This window comes from Nomascus leucogenys, chromosome 7b, assembly GCF_006542625.1.
Source record: "Nomascus leucogenys isolate Asia chromosome 7b, Asia_NLE_v1, whole genome shotgun sequence".
NCBI lineage: Eukaryota > Metazoa > Chordata > Mammalia > Primates > Hylobatidae > Nomascus > Nomascus leucogenys.
The window spans coordinates 46,347,537-46,366,771 of NC_044387.1; the positions used below are offsets into that span (position 1 = coordinate 46,347,537).

At 56.6% G+C, this 19,235-nt stretch overlaps 2 protein-coding genes across 10 annotated transcripts in view; one reads left to right on the forward strand and one right to left on the reverse strand.

Annotated features, from left to right (window-relative positions):
- TANGO2 (transport and golgi organization 2 homolog) overlaps positions 1-2,974 on the reverse strand; it is a 52,504-nt gene extending 49,530 nt beyond the window's left edge. For 2 of the 5 annotated variants that reach the window (XM_030815833.1, XM_030815843.1), the window contains exon 1: positions 2,275-2,974. The gene's annotated coding sequence lies outside the window, so the exon portion shown is untranslated. Of the gene's footprint in view, positions 1-580; positions 774-2,274 lie in introns of those variants that run through there. The other 3 variants (XM_030815836.1, XM_030815834.1, XM_030815841.1) reach the window with 2 other exon arrangements.
- ARVCF (ARVCF delta catenin family member) overlaps positions 911-19,235 on the forward strand; it is a 54,607-nt gene continuing 36,282 nt past the window's right edge. For 2 of the 5 annotated variants that reach the window (XM_030815819.1, XM_030815823.1), the window contains exons 1-2: positions 912-1,185; positions 7,307-7,360. The gene's annotated coding sequence lies outside the window, so the exon portion shown is untranslated. Of the gene's footprint in view, positions 1,186-7,306; positions 7,361-19,235 lie in introns of all 5 variants that reach the window. The other 3 variants (XM_030815820.1, XM_030815822.1, XM_030815827.1) reach the window with 3 other exon arrangements.

The window sequence follows — 19,235 nt, forward strand, 5'->3', positions numbered from 1 at the left end:
TCATGGTCCCACTCATGTCAGGTGCTCTCAATCTGGCAAGGAAATGCAACCTATGTGAATCTCAACAGGCAGTGAAGCAGCGTTTCTTCCTGACTCCAGGTAGGGTGAAGAAAATGGGACAGTAGTACGGGGTGGGGGCATAAACGCACAACTCTGCCTCCCCAGACGGAGAGCTGTGGGGCTGTGAGGATGCCAGGAGGAGGTAAGAAAGGGCGGCCCCATGGCGGGCCAGCAGGGTGGGACAAGCCCAGGAGGTCTCTACATCCAGGCCTGGTGGGGGAGGTGAGCCCCTGGTTTACCGAGGGGGTCCCTTCCTGCTCTCGGAAATACTGCAGCTCCTACCTCCACCGTCTCCCCGCTGCGGGGGCCCAGGGGCGGTGAGGGTGAGAGAGCCCCCAGGCCCCAGGGTCAGACGACTGTGTTCAAGCAAATGAGAACCTCTCTGAGGCTGTTTCCCAACTGTAAAATGGGGATAGCAGCAGAACTCTCTCTCGCGGTTTGCGTGAGGAATACAATTCGATGTCGACAGGCGGGCGCGGCGCGCAGCGCACAGCGAGTAGCAGGCGCTGAAGAAGGGTACCTGTGAACTGGGGATGGCGATGGAGGCTACGCGGCCGGAGTCCAGGGAAGGGGCGCCGGCCCTGCCAGTCCCTGCTCGGGGCTGGATGGTCGGGGGATGTTCTCGTAAGTCGGCTGGGAGGGAGCGGTGCCGCGTACCCTCCCACTGCCGCCGCAGAGGCTCGGGCAGGTGCGGGGCCGCGGCCCCTCCGCGAGGGGGGCCGGTCATCCGCCGGGACTGACATCCCGGAGGCCCAATGGCAAGCCGTCATCTCTGCGCATCCGCCCAATCGGCGCCGGTTGCCGTGCCGCGCCGGGTCTCCCGACCAATGGGAAAATTTACGGTCAGATGGGGCGGGGCGGAGATTCGCGTCGCCGGCTGGGTCCGCTTTGCGCACGGGCCGTGTCAGGGCGGGAGGGCTGGCCCGGGGTCTCGGGTTGAGCGCTGGGCCTGGAGGGAGGGGGCGGCCCCCGCACCGGTCCTAGTTGCGGCCGCGGGGACTGCGACCCGCGCCGCGCCGTGCCGCGTCGCGCCCTGGGAACGCCGCTCCCCGCGCGCCAAGGGACCCGGGGACGCCCTTCTGGGGTCCGAGGCCGCGCTGCGGGGCCGCCCACGCTGCGCTCCAGGTAAGCTTGAGCCAGTGGGCGGGGTGCGAGACGCGGGGCTGGGGCCTCGGGTCGGAGCCGGGACTGGGGGCGGGGCTACAGATGTGGGACGCGTTCCGGGCAGCGGTCCGGACAGGGTCCTATCCCTGGAGTGGAGATCCGGGCGAGGGTCTGGGCCGGGCTTCGGAGCCAATCTCCGCCCCACCCGCGTCTTGTCCGCGCGCTCTGCAGCGCCCGAGACCCCGGGCCGGCGGGGGCGGGTCTCTTTGTGCGCGGCCTCGGGGCCCTACCCGACCCGGCCGGGCGCCTTGCACTGAGCGCTCCAGCTGAGTGCGGCCCGACCCCGCAGCCGTGTCCGCCCCGCGGGACGCTTGGCGCCTAGCTGCCAGGGCCCTGCAGCCACCGAAACTTTCCAACGGCCCGAGGGGCGGCAGGCCGGGAACTTTCCTGGGGCAACGCGCCGTCGGGAAGCGCAGGGGCACCGACGGCCCGGAGGTGTCCTCGTGCCGCGCTGCTCCTGCCGCCTCGGGGATGAGAGAGGGCACGCCACCCGGATCTCCGGCCTGGGTCCCCCTCCCCACGCCGCCCTGCGCCCCCTTGGGGCCCGTGCAGAGACACGTCTTCTCCGCTCTGAGGGAGCCTCTGCTCGGTTTGCTGGGGAGTCGCCCTGGGCAGGTGGCCTGAGAGCTCCAGCCTATTTTAATTTTTAAATAATTAAATATTGGCTGCTTACAATATTTCACCGTTTCTTAGCTGTGTGTAATGTAACATACTTAAAATGGAACTAAAGGACTTCAGCTCCCTTTCCCTACACCCAGGCATATTTAGAAATAAGGAAAAGAAAGGTGCCCCGTGGGTATTTTTTAGAGTAGGCTCTTAATGCTGCTGTTTAATAACCTCAGGTGGGTACCCACGCTGCTGTGGGGGAAACCTCCCCTATGGTATGGGCCAGCGGGGGTGCAGTGGGAGCCTCCACCTCTCCCAACCTTAGCTTCTCTGGGGTAGCTGCCTTTACTTCTTACTACTGCCTTATCTGCCTTTACTCTGGGATCCGGGCGGTGGTTAGAGGTCTGGTCCAAACAAGGCGGGTGTTACCTATCTTGTACTCACTGTATTGGAGCTGGGATGGTGCTGAATGCAGGGGGCAGTCAGCGCTCTCTTGCCCGGTGTGCCATGCCAGTGGCCGGTCAGTTCCTGAGCAGGTGATCCGGGCCTTAGATCAGGCCACAGTGTGAGCCGCAGCGTGTCTGGGAAGGCATTTCCCCCAGTCTTGCCCCATTCTATCCGCAGTATCTGCTCCTAGCTGTCCCGTGACCCCACCCTACTCCCATTCTGGGGTCCACCAAGGCCCAGCAGAGAACTGGGCACAGAACATTCGCTAAGGGACTCAAGTCCCAGCTGAGAGGGTAGTTGAGCACAGCCGAGCCAGCCCCTGCCCAGCTCTTGGCTGAGCTGCCCTGTCAGGCTTTTCAGCATAAACGCAAGGATCTCCTGACCAAGGTCCCTCCTGGGAGAACAAGGTCTGACCCTCAGTCCTGCTAAATGAGCCTCCCCACCCACCACATCTGTGCTGCTTGGCTCCCGTGTTTGCTCTGGCACCCCCTCCAGAGGTGGCCCTGCAGTCTCCTCCAAGTCCCGGGGCCCTCTGCATCTCTGTGGCTCTGTGAGGGTAGGGTAGCACCCCTCCTCCTGTTTGTGCCACATAGGGATTCATGGTGACTTCACTGTGCTCCTTCACCTCAGGAGTCTGGCCTGGGGGAGCATGAGGCTGTCCTGAGTGAGAACAGAAGGAGGAGGAGCAGCAGGATCCCCAGTCTCTGGGTGGAACAGGGAGCTCTGCGCACAGATGCCAGGTGCCACCCTCTGTCCAGCCCATCTGTCGTGCTCCCCGCCTGGCCTGGCAGAGGGAGTGACAGGGTAGAGCTGGGATGGGGAGTCAGGGCCCACTCTGTAGATAGAGCCAGGAATGGAGGGTGGGGGTCCAGGGACAGCACTGTAGGGCACCAGGTGGGCTTTGGGGGTCCTGGGGACTTCCCTGATGGTGGCTTAGTCATGGGGAGGCATCTGTTCTTTTGCTACCAGCTTCAATTAAGACCAGGATGAGGCCGGGTGCAGTGGCTCAAGATGTAATCCCAGCACTTTGGGAGACCAAGGCAGGTGGATCACCTGAGGTCAGGAGTTTGACACTAGCCTGGCCAACATGGCAAAACCCTGTCTCTACTAAAAATACAAAAAGTAGCCAGGCATGGTGGCATGTGCTTGTAGTCCCAGCTACTCAAGAGGCTGAGGCAGGAGAATCGCTTGAACCGGGGAGGTGAGGGTTGCAGTGAGCCAAGATCACACCACTGCACTCCAGCCAGGGTGATAGAGGGAGACTCTGTCTCCAAAAAACAAAAACAAAAACAAACAAAAAAAACCAGGATGGGCTGGTCATGGTGGCTCACGCCTGTAATCCCAGCACTTTGGGAGGCCGAAGCAGGCAGACAGATCACCTGAAGTCAGGAGTTTGAGACCAGCCTGGCCAACATGGTGAAACCCTGTTTCTACTAAAAATACAAAAAAAATTAGCTGGGCCTGGTGGCATACGCCTGTAATCCCAGCTGCTGGGGAGACTGAGGCAGGAGGGTTGCCTGAACCCAGGAGGCGGAGGTTGCAGTGAGCCAACATTGCGCCATCGCACTCCAGCCTGGGTGACAGGGCGAGACTCTGTCTCAAAAAAAGAAAAAAAAAAACCCACAAAAAAACAAACAGAAAAACTGAAGATGAAGTCTTGGGTCACTCTGAGGAGACATGGGATCAGGGATCCCTTGGTAGGCTTTCCTGGCTCAGGGGCTTCACATCTTGGCCTATTTCAGGTCGGGAAAATGACCCAGAGCTGGTGGGTGCCTGGGGCCACAGAGCTCCCCCCACTCCATAACCAGTTATGCACAGGCTCTTCCCACTGTCCCTGCTGATTGAGGGGCTGCCGCCTCTGGCAGAGCAACGGGGAGCTGAGCATGGCCACCAGAGGGCAGCTGGGACCGCCACGGCAGGCAAGACCGGCTCCACCCAGCTTCCTGCGGCAGACCAGGACCCTTCCCTAGACACCTGGCTTGGCTGGCCGGAGCTCGGCCTCTGAGCTGCCTATTGAGGGCATGGAGTCGGAAAGGAGCCAAGCAAGGCCCCTTGGTGCCCCCCACGTGCTTAGTGCAGGCAGAAGGAGGCCTGAAGGCCAGATGGTGGGTGACCACACACAGGCTCAGCAGGGACAGTGAAGGACTAGCCCTGTGCCTGAGTAGCCCCAAAAGTGCAGTGTCCTTCAAGTGTGTGCCCAGGGGCCTCCCAGGCATTCCCAGGTGTGGGCTGTGCCTCAGTGTCCACAGCAGAAGTGGGTGTGTTCTCACTATGTGCCCAGAGTGGCAACAGGCCTAGGAGAACACTCGGTTTTGCTGTAGTGGACACCATTGTCATTGAGCAGCATGGACCTTCCCTGTCCAGTGGCCACGGGGCACTCCACGCACCTGCCTGCATTGGCTGTTGCCAGGGCATGTTCTTAGCTACCTGCAGTCAGTGTCACCTCGCACTCACAGAGCAGGAAGCGAAGAGACTTGGGGAGGGGGTGGCCTGCTGAGGCCACACTGCAAGGAATGCAGAGCGAGCTCACCTGGGCCCTTCACTGCCTACCCAGCCCAGGCTGCATCCTCCATCCCAGTTCTGGGCCCAGTGTGTACCCATGGGAGCTGCCCTGTGCTGTCAGCTATCCAAAGGGCTGTAGCTTGCCAATCTGGCTGTGTGGCCTGGGCCAGGCTCATGCCCCGGTGTGAGACCTCTCAGTCCTCTGGTTGGACCATGGATACCGTGCCAGAACCACAGGGCTTCCTAGGGCATCAGTGGGGTGTAGCCAGGGGCTGACAGAGCCTCGTGGCCAGCCACCGGGTCTGGACAGTTTGGTGGGGAGCCCCATTGTAGGGGGGCCCGTGGCATGGGTAGGCCCAGGCCATCCTCACTGGGAAAAGGGCCCAATAAAGGGCGTGGTCATTCCCCAGCTTTGAGGCAGCTGGTACTGGGTCCTTGGCCAGGCAGGTGACCCCAGAGCCTGCAGAGCAGCCTTGAAGTGGTACTCAGGGGGACTCCCCAAGGTGAGCACATCCCCACCTTCCCATATGATCCTATCACTAGTTCTGCCTTCACATCACTGTCATGTCTGTCGTTCCTCTGTCCATTCACTGCCCAGAGCTCCCTTAGGTTGGCCACAGATGCTCTGCTCTGCCCCTGCCTGTACGATGCTGCTATGACTAGTGCACCCTTAGGAAGGATACCTGCAGCTCTGGCTGCTCCTACCGCCCAGCCTCCTGCGGTGCTGCTGTTGTCTGCTCCCACCCATCTCCTGGGGGAAGCCCTCTCCAATGCCTCACTTGGACCCCTTCCCAGGGTCTCCTATTGGCTCTACCATATGGTTGCAGGTTCTTGGCCTGGCTGGACCCCATGATGTGGGAGGCCCATGAGGAAGGACCCATGTTCTCATTTGGCCACACTTCCCCAGCTGAGTTGGGGGGAGGACTTTGGGAGGCCCTGGAGGCAGGAAGACCTGAGTTAAATCCTGGCCCAGCCCCTGTCTGGTCAGGACCCAGTTTCGCCATGTGTAAAATGGGGTATATAGCCGACCTGAGGCACCTGGTAGAGGCAGTGAGATGGCAGTTCACAGCCAGTGTGTCTTGGGTCTGTGGCACATGGTGACTCCTGGGGAGAGGCTGGTGCTTATCAGGGATAAAAAAAAAAGTCACATGGTTCTCTGTGGTACAAAACCTATGTGAACACTTAAGCTAAAACCAGAGGTTTCCTAGAAATGTCACACTTAGAGCAAAAGCTGGTTCCTAAGCCCTGAGGCTTAGGAGTAGGAGCAGCATCTCCTCTTCCTGGGGGCGCAGTGCTGGTGGGTGGGTCCCAACTGGGCCTGCCCATCTCAGGCGCACACACACACTCATATTCACATGCACACTCATGCATATGCACATGTGCCTGGCTTGGTCCCCGGTTCTTCCCTGCCTCAGGCCCCGTGTCCCACCCCCCATGATCCCACCCTGAGGCATAGCCAGTCGCCCACCCTCACTTGGACCGCTTCCCATGATGAAGAGGCTGTTGTAAGACAGGGAGACACACCGTTGGGGCACCAGAATGGACCATGACCACGAAGGACTATTGGGCAGGGCCTCAGAACAATCTAGAAAACACCATAGAGCCGGGGGAGAGAGCTCTCATTACCCATGTCCCCCAGAGACAGCCTCCCGTCCAAGGCCCAGCCCTTCCCTGTCTGTCTGCGGTGTCCTGTTTTTCATTTTGACAACATGAACACTCTGGCAATATCCCCAGGCCTAGATATAACGAGAGGGAATGTGTCCCCGGGGCCATTAGCTGAGACAGGAAGCCGCAGGGTCCTCCCCTGAGGAAGGCTGAAAGCTGTGTGAGCACAGGCACCCCTTTGTCTCCTGCTCCAGCCCATAAGCCTGAGCTCCCCAGGCTTGAGTGCCAGGTCCCCAGTCCCAGACAAATGGTTATTCACACCTGGCCACAGCTCCAGGGCCAGGAACCTGCCTGCTTCCCACCCTCCCTGTACTGGAGACTGTTAGGGGCAGCTGCCTGCCTGGGAGGGCCCGGGATCTTTGTTGGCCTCAGGGAATCTCAGGAGACGGGATCTTTGTTGGCCTCAGGGAATCTCAGGAGATGCACATGGCCTGGCCCACAAGGCGGGAGCGGACTCTAGGGAGGTGGAGCAGATGCCTTATGGTGCTGTGAGCACCTGCGTGGGCCAGCAGGAACCTGAGCCTGGCTACCCTGGGGTGGGAGTACTGCTGTGCTGTGTGTGATGGGAAGACGTCATCATCAGTCCACATCTCTGAAGGATCACGTTTCTGAAGGATGGTCAACAGCATTAGAAATGCTGACAAGGAACCCTGGCAGCCCAGTGTCAGCTGCAGTCCTGGACACGTGGGGACAAGAAGGTACACATGAGTGTGTGGTTATGAGTCGGGAGCACCATGGGATGACCTTCAGGTCAGGCATGACAAGGTCCTGTTTAGAGGACGGTCTGGGCTTCTGTACCTTTATCCGGCAGGGACCTACCCAGCTGGATTGACCTCACTCGTGCCCTTTGGTTTCCCTGCAGGAGCCAGAGCCTGCAGGGTGGGCGTCGGGACATGCTGATCTCCCCTCAAGACAGGTGAGTGGCCTGGGTTTAGCTTGGGGACATCCTCTCCCACATAGGACAGCAGAGTGCTCTGGTGGGCCTGGCGGGTGGGGGTGACAGGGATGGACCTGGCTCTGGGCACTGTGTGCTCCTGGTCCTTCTCAAACTGTAGGCACAGCCCCTGGGCTGGACAGGGTGGATGTGAGGGCCTCCTGCCACCAGCTTCGGTTTGTTACTGGCCTGAATATGGACAGCAGCCACTGGTTTGATGTCTGGCTTTAGGGACAAGCCTGTTTGGGGCTGGCTGACAAGGTTGCTGGTCAGTGTTGGTTTGGACATTCACTGGGTCTGCTCTTCACCTGCCTGAGCGAGGATGCCAGCTGCAGTGGCATCCAGTATTGGCACAGCCTGCTGGGCCAGGCCATTCGCTTGCCCCCCAAAGACTGGAGCCACAGGGACAGAGGATAGTCCTGGAGGCCAGGCACACAAAACTTTGTTTGAAAGGGTCAGATAGTAAGTAATTCAATTTTGCAGGCCTTATGGTCTCTGTCACAGCTGCAGTGCCCTGCCATTGTAGGATGAAAATGGCTGCAGACAGCCCATAACTGAATAGTCTGAACGTGCTCTGATCACAGCCGTAGGCCATGTGTACTGGCCCGTGGCCTCGGGTGTTATCTGTGTTTGGGGTTCCTCTGCTTATCATGGCTGCTAGCTCCAGTGGGACTGAGGCACAGCGCCCGGGAAGCGTGGCAGGGTTGGAGGCTGAGTGGTCCATGTCCGCCAGGACCCTCTGAAGGGTGGTAAGGCATGCCTTGCTCACATCCACGCTGCCAGAGTTTTGCCGCGATGGGTGCTGTTCAGCAGAGTGGGTGATGGCTTAAAAGAATGGCTCCTGGCCATTCTTGTTCCTCCAGTCCCCACCCTGGCCATCTGCCTGTCCCCCCAAAAAGCAGTCTCTGTGGGAGGCATGGCTGACAGCCCTTTGGTTTCTCAGTGACACTTAGTGCCCAGTGTGGAGGCGTGGCCCAGCTGGTGCTGTGCCTAAGTGGTAGGGAGAAGGCCATGGCCTCCGGATGCCTGAGTGACCTGGGCTGAGGGCTCTAGGGCAGATGGGAGGGACAGGATGACTGACTCCTTGCTTGTTCCCAAGTCCTTGGGCGTGGAAAGCTGCCGGCCGGGCCAGCCTAGTGGGAGCTGGGTCTGCTGCCGCCTGGCTGTGTGGGAGGACCAGCATCTGGCCCAGCATGTCACTGCTCAGGCCATTTGGCCATGCAGGGTCTTCTGGGTTGGGACAAAGAGGCTCAGGCAAGGTACTTGGCTTGCTTGTGGCACAGGTGACAGGGTGTCTCAGGGTGGCAGGAGGGGCTGTCCCACTGCCCTTAACTCCTCATACGTCACCACACTTCAGGGAGGCCAGGTCAGCCAGACGCCAAACGACAGCCCTGGTAACAGGGTCCGCAGGAGGGTGGTTGGCCGGGCAGGTCCGAGGCTGCCCGGGCACACTTGCTCACTCTCCCTCCTGTTGCTTGCTCCTTTCTTGTCCCTTCTTTTCCCTCCCCCCTCCAGTTCTTGGTCTTCTCTGTGTTTTTGTGTGGCCTTCTCTGTGCCTCTTTCTCTGCCTTTCCCCATCTCCTGTCCTACCTATCTGGAATGTGGTGATTGTTTACTCCTGTCTGCTGTGGTAATTGGTTTTTCATGTCTGCCCTGGGCACTGGTGCGATGGGTGATGGCATTTGTGCCATCTCTGCTCTGGCCTGGGCAACCTGGGCCCTGGCTTGTGGTTGCCTGCTCTGCTGGGCCCTGGGTTGTGGTCCTGTCCACAGCGGGAAGGAGCTGGGGAGGGAGCCTCAGGGCTCAGCTGGGACAGGGGCTGATGTAAACACCCATGTGTCACCACACTCAGCATCCACTCACCCAGCCTCATGCTGGGTCCTGGGCATCACAGGCCAGGCCCGGCCCTGCCCCTGAGGAGCTCCCAGCCTGGTTGAGGAGATCTGCAACACACAGAGAAACCAGTGGCCAACTGTGGATGAGTAGCATGGCTCCCTTAGGAGGGGGAGTTGGGAGGGTGTGATGGGGTGGTGCACACTGAGACCAGGCCTGAGTGAGAAGGGCTGGTGGGGACACAGATGCCCTGCCCTTTCCCATAGCTGGCCAGCAGTGGTGTCCTCTCAGAGACCAGCACCAGCCTGGCCTCCATCAGCCGCCGTGTGCCTGCAGGGGGTTACAGCTTCATCTCCTGCGGCCGCCTGGCCCCCATGACAGGCTTTCTCTTGGGTTTTGATGTGTTTCTCAGCCATTGTATGAGTCTTTATATATTAAATATATTAATTCTTCACTCCTCTTCTGCCTACTGCACATTTTTCTCACCCTTTTAGTTTTTGTTTATGATCATTTTGATGTCAAAAATGTTTCATATTTTGTGGTGAAGTCTGTTGGATTTTTCCCCATTTTTAGATATTCCATCTCTCTGTGTTGTCAGCTCTCTCTAGCATGTAACCAGATAAAGATGCACCTGTCTTTTCTTCTAGAAGGTATTTTTACTTTAGTTTTGTACACAGGATTTAATCAGTCTGTCTTAGTCCATTTTGTGCTGCTGTATCAGAATACCTGAGACTGGCTAATTCCTGAAAAACAAAGACTTATTTCTAACAATTCTGGAGACGGGGAAGTCCAGGATTGAGGGGCCACATCTGGCGAGGGCCTTCTTTGTTGCTGCATCCCCCAGGAGGTGGCAGAAGGGCAGGAGCACAGGTGAGAGAGCGCTGAAGGAGGCGGAACCCATTCTTTTATCAGTAACCTGCTCCCAAGATAACAGATCCACTCCCACAGTAACGGAATTAATCCATTCATGTGGCAGAGCCCTTGTGACCTAAACACCTCTTAGAGGTCCCACCGTCAACACTGTTGGCGTTGGGAATTAAGTTTCCAACACGTGAACTTTGGAGGACACGTTCAGCCCGTAGCACCAACCAGTATTTATTCTGATGTAAATGGGCAGCAAGGATTTAACTTCGTTTTTACAGCTGCATCTGAACTGTTTCCTTTTTGTTTGTTTGTTTTGAGACGGAGTCTCGCCCTGTCACCCAGATTGGGGTGCAGTGGCGCATTCTCAGCTCACTGCAACCTTCACCTCCCACGTTCAAGCAATTCTCCTGCCTCAACCTCCCGAGTAGCTGGGATTACAGGTGCCTGCCACCATCACTAGCTAATTTTTGTAATTTTTTCTTTTTTAGTAGAGATGGGGTTTCACTATGTCCAGGCTGGTGTCGAACTCCTGACCTCAGGTGTTCCTCCTGCCTCGGCCTCCCAAAGTGCTGGGATTACAGGTGTGAGCCACACGCTCGGCCCGAACTGTTTCTTGACTAGTGTCTTCTGTCATTAGAAATTGGAAATGCCCCAACGCCCTCGTGTCTTAGGGTTTGTGGTTGCCGGTGTTGTAAAGGTCGGGGTGGGGGGGCCTCCTGGCTGTTGGTCTGCTGGCAGGCATCCAAATATCCTGTGTGTGCCTCTGGGTGTGTGTGTGATTGTTCTCTGCAGGTGTGTGTGGTTTCTCCTCCCTGGGACATCTATGGGACTCCCTCTGAGCTGGCACTGCTGGAGCAGGCCAGCTCCCCTGCGAGGGTTGTGGTGTGCCTGGGACCCGTTTCCTGAGAATAAGGCCTGGGCCCCCACTGTGGTGGGACCCTCAGAAGCCCCCACTGCCACCTGGCCCTCTCTGGGTGCCTGGCCTTTTGATGCTGTATGCTGACTAAGGTTGGGGACGCTGCTGGGGCCCCGGGGCCCACAGCCCCTGAGCCAGCCTGTGGTGAGGGGTGTGACTCTCCTGATGTCAGCTCACGTGGCCTTTCATGGGGAAGCAGGGGGGTTTCCCTTGCCCAGGCGGCTGGGAGGACTGGCCTCATCCTCGAGGGTCGTGGGCTCTGGTATCCTCGTGACCCGAGACAGAGTTGTTACAGGAAAGGGGTCCTGATCCAAACCCCAAGAGAGGGTTCTTAGATCTCGCACAAGAAAGAATTCAGGGTAAGTCCACAGTGCAAAGTGAAAGCAAGTTTATTAAGAAAGTAAAGGAATAAAAGAATGGCTACTCCACAGACAGCAGATCCAAGGGCTGCTGGTTGCCCATTTTTATGGTTAGTTTTTGATGATGTGCTAAACAAGTAGTGGATTATTCATGCCTCCCCTTTTTAGACTACACAGAGTAACTTCCTGACATTGCCATGGCATTTGTAAACTGTCATGGTGCTAGTGGGGAGTAGCAGTGAGGACAACCAGAGGTCACTCTCGTGGCCATTTTGGTTTTGGTAGGTTTTTGCCGGCTCATTTACTGCACCCTGTTTTATCAGCAAGGTCTTTATGACCTATATTTTGTGCCGACTTCTTATCTTATCCTGTGACTTAGAATGCCTTAATTGTCTGGGAAGGCATCCTGGTAGGTTTCAGCCTCATTTTACCCAGCTCCTATTCAAGATGGAGTTGTTCTGGTTCACATGCCTCTGACAGAGGCACCGCCAGACCAGGGGCTCATGTGTGTCCTCCTTGTGTCCCAGCCTCAGGCTGGTGGGCGGGTGGTGGTCGGTGATCTGGCTGCTGCACGAGGACTTTACCTTCGTGGCTGGAGAGCCTGGTGTAGACTGGCCAGCCACCCCTGCTGTGCCACCCCTTGTTCAGGATGACTCGTGGCTGGTGGTGAGGTTGTGCTGTGGGGTCAGCCTGGGGAGGCCTGCAGTGCCCAGGCCACCAGCAAAGGCCCTGGCCGTGCTGTGCTCAGGGGCTCTGCTGAGCTGTCCACAGGCCGCAGTGTGGTGGCTGTTTGGTGCATTTCATCCCCTGTGTCTACCCCAGCTCCCACCTCATCCCTGTCCTCCCTGGAGCGTCCCAGGCCCCTGGGCTTGCCTCTCTGGCCCTGCCTCTCTGGCCCCTCCTTGGGCCTCCCCTGTCCCACTGGCTGCAGTTGGCTCTGGCTGTTTCTGAAGCCTCCGTGGACTCAGGCTGGGTGCCTGACTCTCAGCGGAGGGCATCCTTTGAGTCAGGTCCAATGCAGTGGGGGTGTTCCTATGGGAGTGCCCCACCTTAGCTCAGATTTGGGGAGCCTGAGACTTCTCTCACTTGCCTGGCAGAGGACGTGGGGACAGCTATATGGTGTGAGGCTGGGGAAGATGGGGGCTGGGCGCCCCAAACCCCCTCCCCTCTGGCCCCTCTTGCCAGGTTGACCATTTTGCAGTTGGTAAGTTCAGTATTTGAAATATGCCTTTAGTTAAACTTTCTCTTTTTAAAATATTTTTACTCATCCTGAAATTCTAATTAGGCCATTTACACGTTTGAATTTACTTGCTGCTCTCTGCATTTTGCAAGCTAATGAGGCTGCAGAGATGGCTACCAACCCCATCTTCCCAGTCCTCCCCAGGGCCTTTGCTGTGTGCCCTGGGGGGAGGTGCTGGGTGCCCCCAGGGCCCATCCAGGGGGCCCATAGTGCCTGGAGGGCCAGTGAGTATACACGTGAAAAAAGTGAGGCCAGGCCACTGAGCAGTCAGGGACCACATAGGTGGAGAGGTCTCACCCCAACAAGGCCCACCCTTCACTAGGCAGCATCCCCCTCCTCAGAGGCTCCACCACCCACCCCAGGCCTGGAGTTGAGACCTTTGCAGTGCTACAGACGTGTTTCCTGTATCCGCTGGGCCAGGATCCCCTCAGTGTGCCCGAGAGGCTGAGAGCCAGGGAGAGGCCAAGACACCGAGTGGCAGAGGCCAGGTGACTGTGGTGCCAGCACCCCCGCTTTTTGTTTTTGAGACAGAGTCTCGCTCTGTCGCTCAGGCTGGAGTGCAGTGGTGCAATCTCGGCTCACTGCAACCTCTGCCTCCCAGGTTCAAGTGATTTTCATGCCTCAGCCACCTGAGTAGCTGGGACTACAGGCACGTGCCACCACACCTGGCTAATTTTTGTATTTTTAGTAGAGATGGGGTTTTGCCATGTTGGCCAGGCTGGTCTCAAACTTCTAGCCCCAAGTGACCTGCCCGCCTCGGCCTCCCAAAGTGCTGGGATTACAGGTGTACGCCATCGTGCCCAGCCCTTTAAATAATGAAGCAATATGTGCTTGTTTATAGAAAATATAGAAAACACAGTAAAGGAGGAACAAAAACTCATGCCTGTTGCAGGTCCATAGCCCAGCACACCTGACCTCCCCCACCCTCCCCGATGTGTGCTTTCTAAGTGTGATATGTGCCACGGTCCTGTGCCCCTGGCACTGCCCATCAGCGCCCTCTGTTGTCATACCCATGGTGTCCCACTGCACTGGGCTTGCCTCTCCCCTGGCACCCCGGCTCCTTCCCCTCCGGCCTTGCTCTTCTCCCAGGCATGTTCAGGAGACGCCTCCCATCCTGGATGTTCACGCTGTTTCCAGCTTTTCTCCACCATCAGGGCTGCAGCAACAAACATTTTATGCCCAGAGTGGCTTTTCTGTATTTGAACAACTTGGGCTTGGCCTTGAGGTCCTGGTGGGGCAGAAGATGTGTGTGTGCTGGGGGCAGAGCCTTGGTGGGATGATCAGACACCAGGGACACCAAGGCCTCAGGGAGCAGCTGAAGGAAGGGGCCACAGCAGCCCCTCTCCAGAGAGACAGCCACTCTCACCTTCTGCAGGCAGCGCCCGCCCAGGGCTCTGCACTGAAGATAGACCCCCCACTGGGAAGACAGACAGTTCAGGGATCCGCCCCTTCCATGAGGTGCCTCTACCCTGTGCATGGCTCCTTATCTGTGAATTAGGAGCCCAGATCCTCCAGCGGGGATGTGAGGTGACACAGTTCCTGGTCTGCTATGGGATCCAGGCTATCCTGGGCCTGGAGCTGGTCCCCACTGAGCCTGCCTCCAGCACCTCGCACAGTAGGTGTGGGAGCTTCTCACTCAGCCTCTGCTCCCCCTCAATCCTGTGCCCTTTCTCACCCCAGCCTGGTCCCTGTGGGGGTTGGTGCCTGGGGATGCCAGCACTCCTGCAGATGATCACCTCCCAGGCAGGGCTCTGGGACCTGCAGCAAGGGCATTGCTGGATCCTGGTTGTGAAGAGGGCACACAGGGCTGAGCCTCCTGTGCACACAGCGCTGAGCCTCCTGTGCACACAGCTGGTGCACCTTAGCTCCCCCCCACCTCCGGTTACAGGCCCCTGTGCAGGTGCGGGCGCCAGGGCTCTGTGGAGGGGATCAGCTGTGCCCTTTGCAACATGCCATTGGCTACCTGGTCTCCCAGCACAGAGAAGGGTGGGGCTCTGGGGACCCTGTTGAGAAGGCCTGACAGCCCTGAGGGGAGTAGGAGGAGGGAGAAGAAGGATTCGGGAGGAGGTAGGGGACAGGGAGATTTGGGATGGGGTTCCGGGTTGGGTACAGGAGGAGTTGGGGTGCAGGAGAATTGAGGTCAGCAGGAGGTGGTTGGGGGCCTGGAGCCAGGGCCCAGGAATGGAGGGGAGAAGAATGACACCCCTCTTTTTTTTTTTTTGAGACAAAGTCTCACTCTGTTGCCTGCGCTGGAGTGCAGTGGCGTGATCTCAGCTCACTGCAGCCTCCACCTCCCAGGTTCAAGTGATTCTTCTGTCTCAGCCTCCTGAGTAGCTGAGAATACAGGCATGTGCCACCACAGTGGGCTAATTTTTTCTTTTTCTTCTTTTTTTTTTTTTTTCGAGGAGTTTCACTCTTGTTGCCCTGGCTGGAGTGCAATGGCGCAATCTCAGGTCACCGCAACCTCCGCCTCCCAGGTTCAAGCGATTCTCCTGCCTCAGCCTCCCAAGTAGCTGGGATTACAGGCATGAGCCACCATGCCCAGCTAATTTGTGTGTGTATGTGTGTGTATTTAGTAGAGACGGGGTTTCACCATGTTCGTCAGGCTGGTTTCGAACTCCCGACCTCAGGTGATCCACCGGCCTCGGCCTCCCAAAGTGTTGGAGTTACAGGTGTGATCCACTGCGCCCAGCCTAATTTTTGGTATTTTTAGTAGAGATCGGGTTTCACCATGTTGGCCAGGCTGGTCTCGAACTCCTGACCTGGTGATTTGCCTGCCTTGGCCTCCCAAAGTGCTGGGATTACAGGCGTGAGCCACTGTATCCGGCCTATGTTCTAAGCACCCTGACTGCACCTGGCACCTTCTGGGAACTGAGGTTGCTGGGGAGGGGCCTTCTGAACACACTGGCCCCAGGTCCTCCAGTCAGTGAGCAGAGACTGTAAGCCTCACCTCTGTCCCCCTGCCTGGGGACAACGGGGTCTTATTGCCTCCCGGGAGGGCTGGCAACCCATCTAGGGCCCTGGAGAGGACAGGGCATGGTCAGGACCCCACCTGGTTCCACCTCCTCTCAGCTGGAGCTCCCCCAACCCAACTGCTCTACCTGCTGAAGCCCAGACTCGATTGGGGCCAGGGACTTGGATGAGACCCATCTTCCTCCAGGGCCTCAGAACATGTGGGAGGGGAGGGTCTTATACTGGGGAAACCGAGGCTCAGCCAGCCAGCCCAGCCCCAGGCAAGCACACCCTCCATTTTCCAGGCTTTTTGGTGACATTTCTATGGCATTTGCCCATCTGCAGGGAGCTATTGTTTGTAATGAGACTAATTCAGTTATTTGTGTTTGAAGAAAGAATTCCAGACATTTATTTACCAAACCTTCGAAACAGAGGCATTGGTTAATTTTAAATTAAGGCTTCATGTTCACAGACATTTGTCTTTGCAGAGCCAGGGTCTTCCAGAGGTTCAGTGTTGCTGGGGGTGGGTGTAGGCAGGCCCGAGTGTGGTGCAAGGAAGGAGGCTCCGTGTGACCCAGTGACCGAGGCTGACAGCTTTGTGTCTTGGGGAGCCCTGGGTCTCGAGGTCCAGTCCGTAGGCTGGCATGGTCCCCTTACTCCTGGTGGTCTTCCCCAACCCTAAACCCACCTGTCCTGCCCTGCTTACTTGGAGCCTCTCCACCCCCACTGTATTAGGCTCTTCTTTCGTTGCTATAAAGAAGTACCTGAGACTGGGTAATTTATAAAGAAAAGAGGTTTAATTGGCTCACAGTTCTGCAGGCTGTACAGGGAGCATAGCTCCAACATCAGCTTCCGGGGAGGCCTCAGGAAGCTTCCAGTCCTGGTGGAAGGGGAAGCGAGAGCAGTCATTTCACATGGTGAAAACAGGAGCGAGAGAGAGAGGAGGGGAGGTGCCACACACTTTTACACAGCCAGATCTCGTGAGAATTCACTCACTATCACAAGGACAGCACCAAGAGGATGGCGTGAAACCATTCATGAGAAATCTGCCCCCATGATCCAGTCATCTCCCACCAGGCCCCACCTCCAGCATTGGGGATTACATTTCAATGTGAGATTTGGGCAGGGACAAATATTCAAACTATATCACCCACCGATAGTGATGACCTCCCAGAGCCACTGCCCCTTTGGTAGGGCAGGAGGAGTGTCCTCCAGATCTGAGGACAGTAGGCTTGGGCAGTGAGGGAAGGGACTGGGTAGGAGTGGGGCAGTGTCCCCTGTCCCTTCCTCTGCAACTGGTCAGGGCTTCTTCCGCCAGGGCCTTGGAAGCTCCTGCGCTGAGCCTGGTTTTCTTGCCCACTCCTTCAGCAAATGTTTATGACTTCCTCCCATGAATCTCCCCATCCCCTTCAGGATAAAAGCCATCAGTCCCTGGGACACCACCATCCTTGCTCCTTGCCCACCCCCACCTTGGACTCTGCAGAGTGCTAGGGTGGCGCACTCCCTGATCACTCTAGATGCAGCGATGGCCTCACCAAGGCAGCACCTCCTGAGCCTCTGGAGCCCCAGGGCAGTCCTTCTCATGACACTTCTTCAATTTCCTGGACAAATTGCCTTCAGCGTATGGCCCAGCTCTGATTCTTCAGGCTGGTCTGCGCACAGGAGCTACGATGCTTTGCTGGCCAGTGCACTGTTCTCTGGCTGCTCATCCTTGCTTTCTTCATGCAGCAGAAGCAACTCAAGCACCTGCTATGTGTCAGGTGCTGTGCTGGCTGCTGCCCCTGCCCTGGCCTGTCACCCAGCCGAAGCCCAGGTGGTTTCTCTCTCTGACTTGGGTCAGTTTCAGCTGTAGAGGCAGGGGAAGGTTTAGATTTTTGTAAATCTCCACCCAGACAGAGGCCTGAGAGCACAACAGGCAACTTGACAGTGTGATCCTGGGCTCACAGGTTAATTTTCTGTATCTTCTGGTCCTGTCCTCTCTGAACAATGTCTGTTGAAAATTTCTTTCTGGCTTGTGAAAGGTAGTCAGTGATAGGTACAATTTTTATTCCCTTAACTTCCATATTTTCTTAGTCATTTCAATGGGAATTTTTGTTTGGGGCCTAGTTTACGCATATTCATTCTTTATTGTTTGATAATTAAATGGTTTAAGGCTATTAATTTGCCTCTGAGTACAATTCTGACCATAACCCATACATTTTAAGGTATGATGCGGGAGTATATTTTTTCACTGTTTCTAAACAGCCAATTCTGTATTCTTAAATTTTTATTTTTATTTTTATTTTATGAGACAGGGTCTCACTCTGTCACCCAAGCTGAAGTTCAGTAGCATGATTACAGCTCACTGCAGGCTCGACCTCCCAGGCCCCAGTGATCCTCCTACCTCAGCCTCTCTCAAGTAGCTGGGACTACAGGTGCACACCACCATGCCTGGCTAATTTTTCTCTCTCTTTTTTTTTTTATGGAGATGGAGTCTCACTCTGTTGCCTAGGCTGGAGTGCAGTGGCACAATCTTGGCTCACTGCAATCTCTGCCTCCTGGGTTCAAGCGACCTTCCTGCCTCAGCCCCCCTAGTAGCTGGGACTACAGGCGCCCATCACCATGCCTGGCTAATTTTTTTTGTATTTTTAGTAGAGACGGGGTTTCGCCATGTTGGCCAGGCTGGTCTCGAATTCCTGAGCTCAAGTGATCCACCCGCCTCGGCCTCCCAAAGTCCAAAGTGCTGGGATTACAGGTGTGAGCCACTGTGCTCAGCCATGCCTGGCTGATTTTTGTATTTTTTGTACAGACAGGGTTGTGCCATGTTGCACAGGTTGGTCTCAAACTTCTGGGCCCCAGCAATCCACTTGCCTTGGCCTCCCAAAGTGCTGGGGTTACAGGTGTGAGCCCCCGCACCCAGCCTTAAATTTTTACCTTTGATACACTATTTATATATAGGCCAGGCGCGGTGGCTCATGCTTGTAATCCCAGCACTTTGGGAGGCTGAGGCAGGCGGATCACGAGGTCAAGACATCAAGACCATCCTGGTCAACATGGTGAAACCCCATCTCTACTAAAAATACAAAAATTAGCTAGGCATGGTGGCACGCGCCTGTAGTCCCAGCTACTCGGGAGGCTGAGGCAAGAGAATCACTTGAACCCAGGAGGCGGAGGTTGCAGTGAGCCGAGATCACGCCACTGCACTCTAGCCTGGCGACAGGGCAAGACTCCGTCTCAAAAAATAAATAAATAAAAGGGTATTACGCAATTTCTTATTATGTGAGGGAGCCTCTTTTTTTCTTTTTTTTTTTTGAGACAGAGTCTCACTCTGCTACCCAGGCTGGAGTGCAGTGGCGCGATCTCGGCTCACTGCAAGCTCCGCCTCCCGGGTTCACGCCATTCTCCTGCCTCAGCCTCCCAAGTAGCTGGGACTACAGGCGCCTGCCACCATGCCTGGCTAATTTTTTTGTACTTTTAGTAGAGACGGGGTTTCACCATGTTAGCCAGGATGGTCTCGATCTCCTGACCTCGTGATCCACCTGCCTTGGTCTCCTAAAGTGCTGGGATTATAGGCATGAGCCACCACGCCCGGCCAGTGAGCCTCTTTTTTAATTTTAATTTTTAATTATGGTAGAATACACATAACAAAATTTACTATCTTAACCATTTTCAAGTGTACAATTCAGTAGTGTTGTTTGTTCACATTGCTGTACA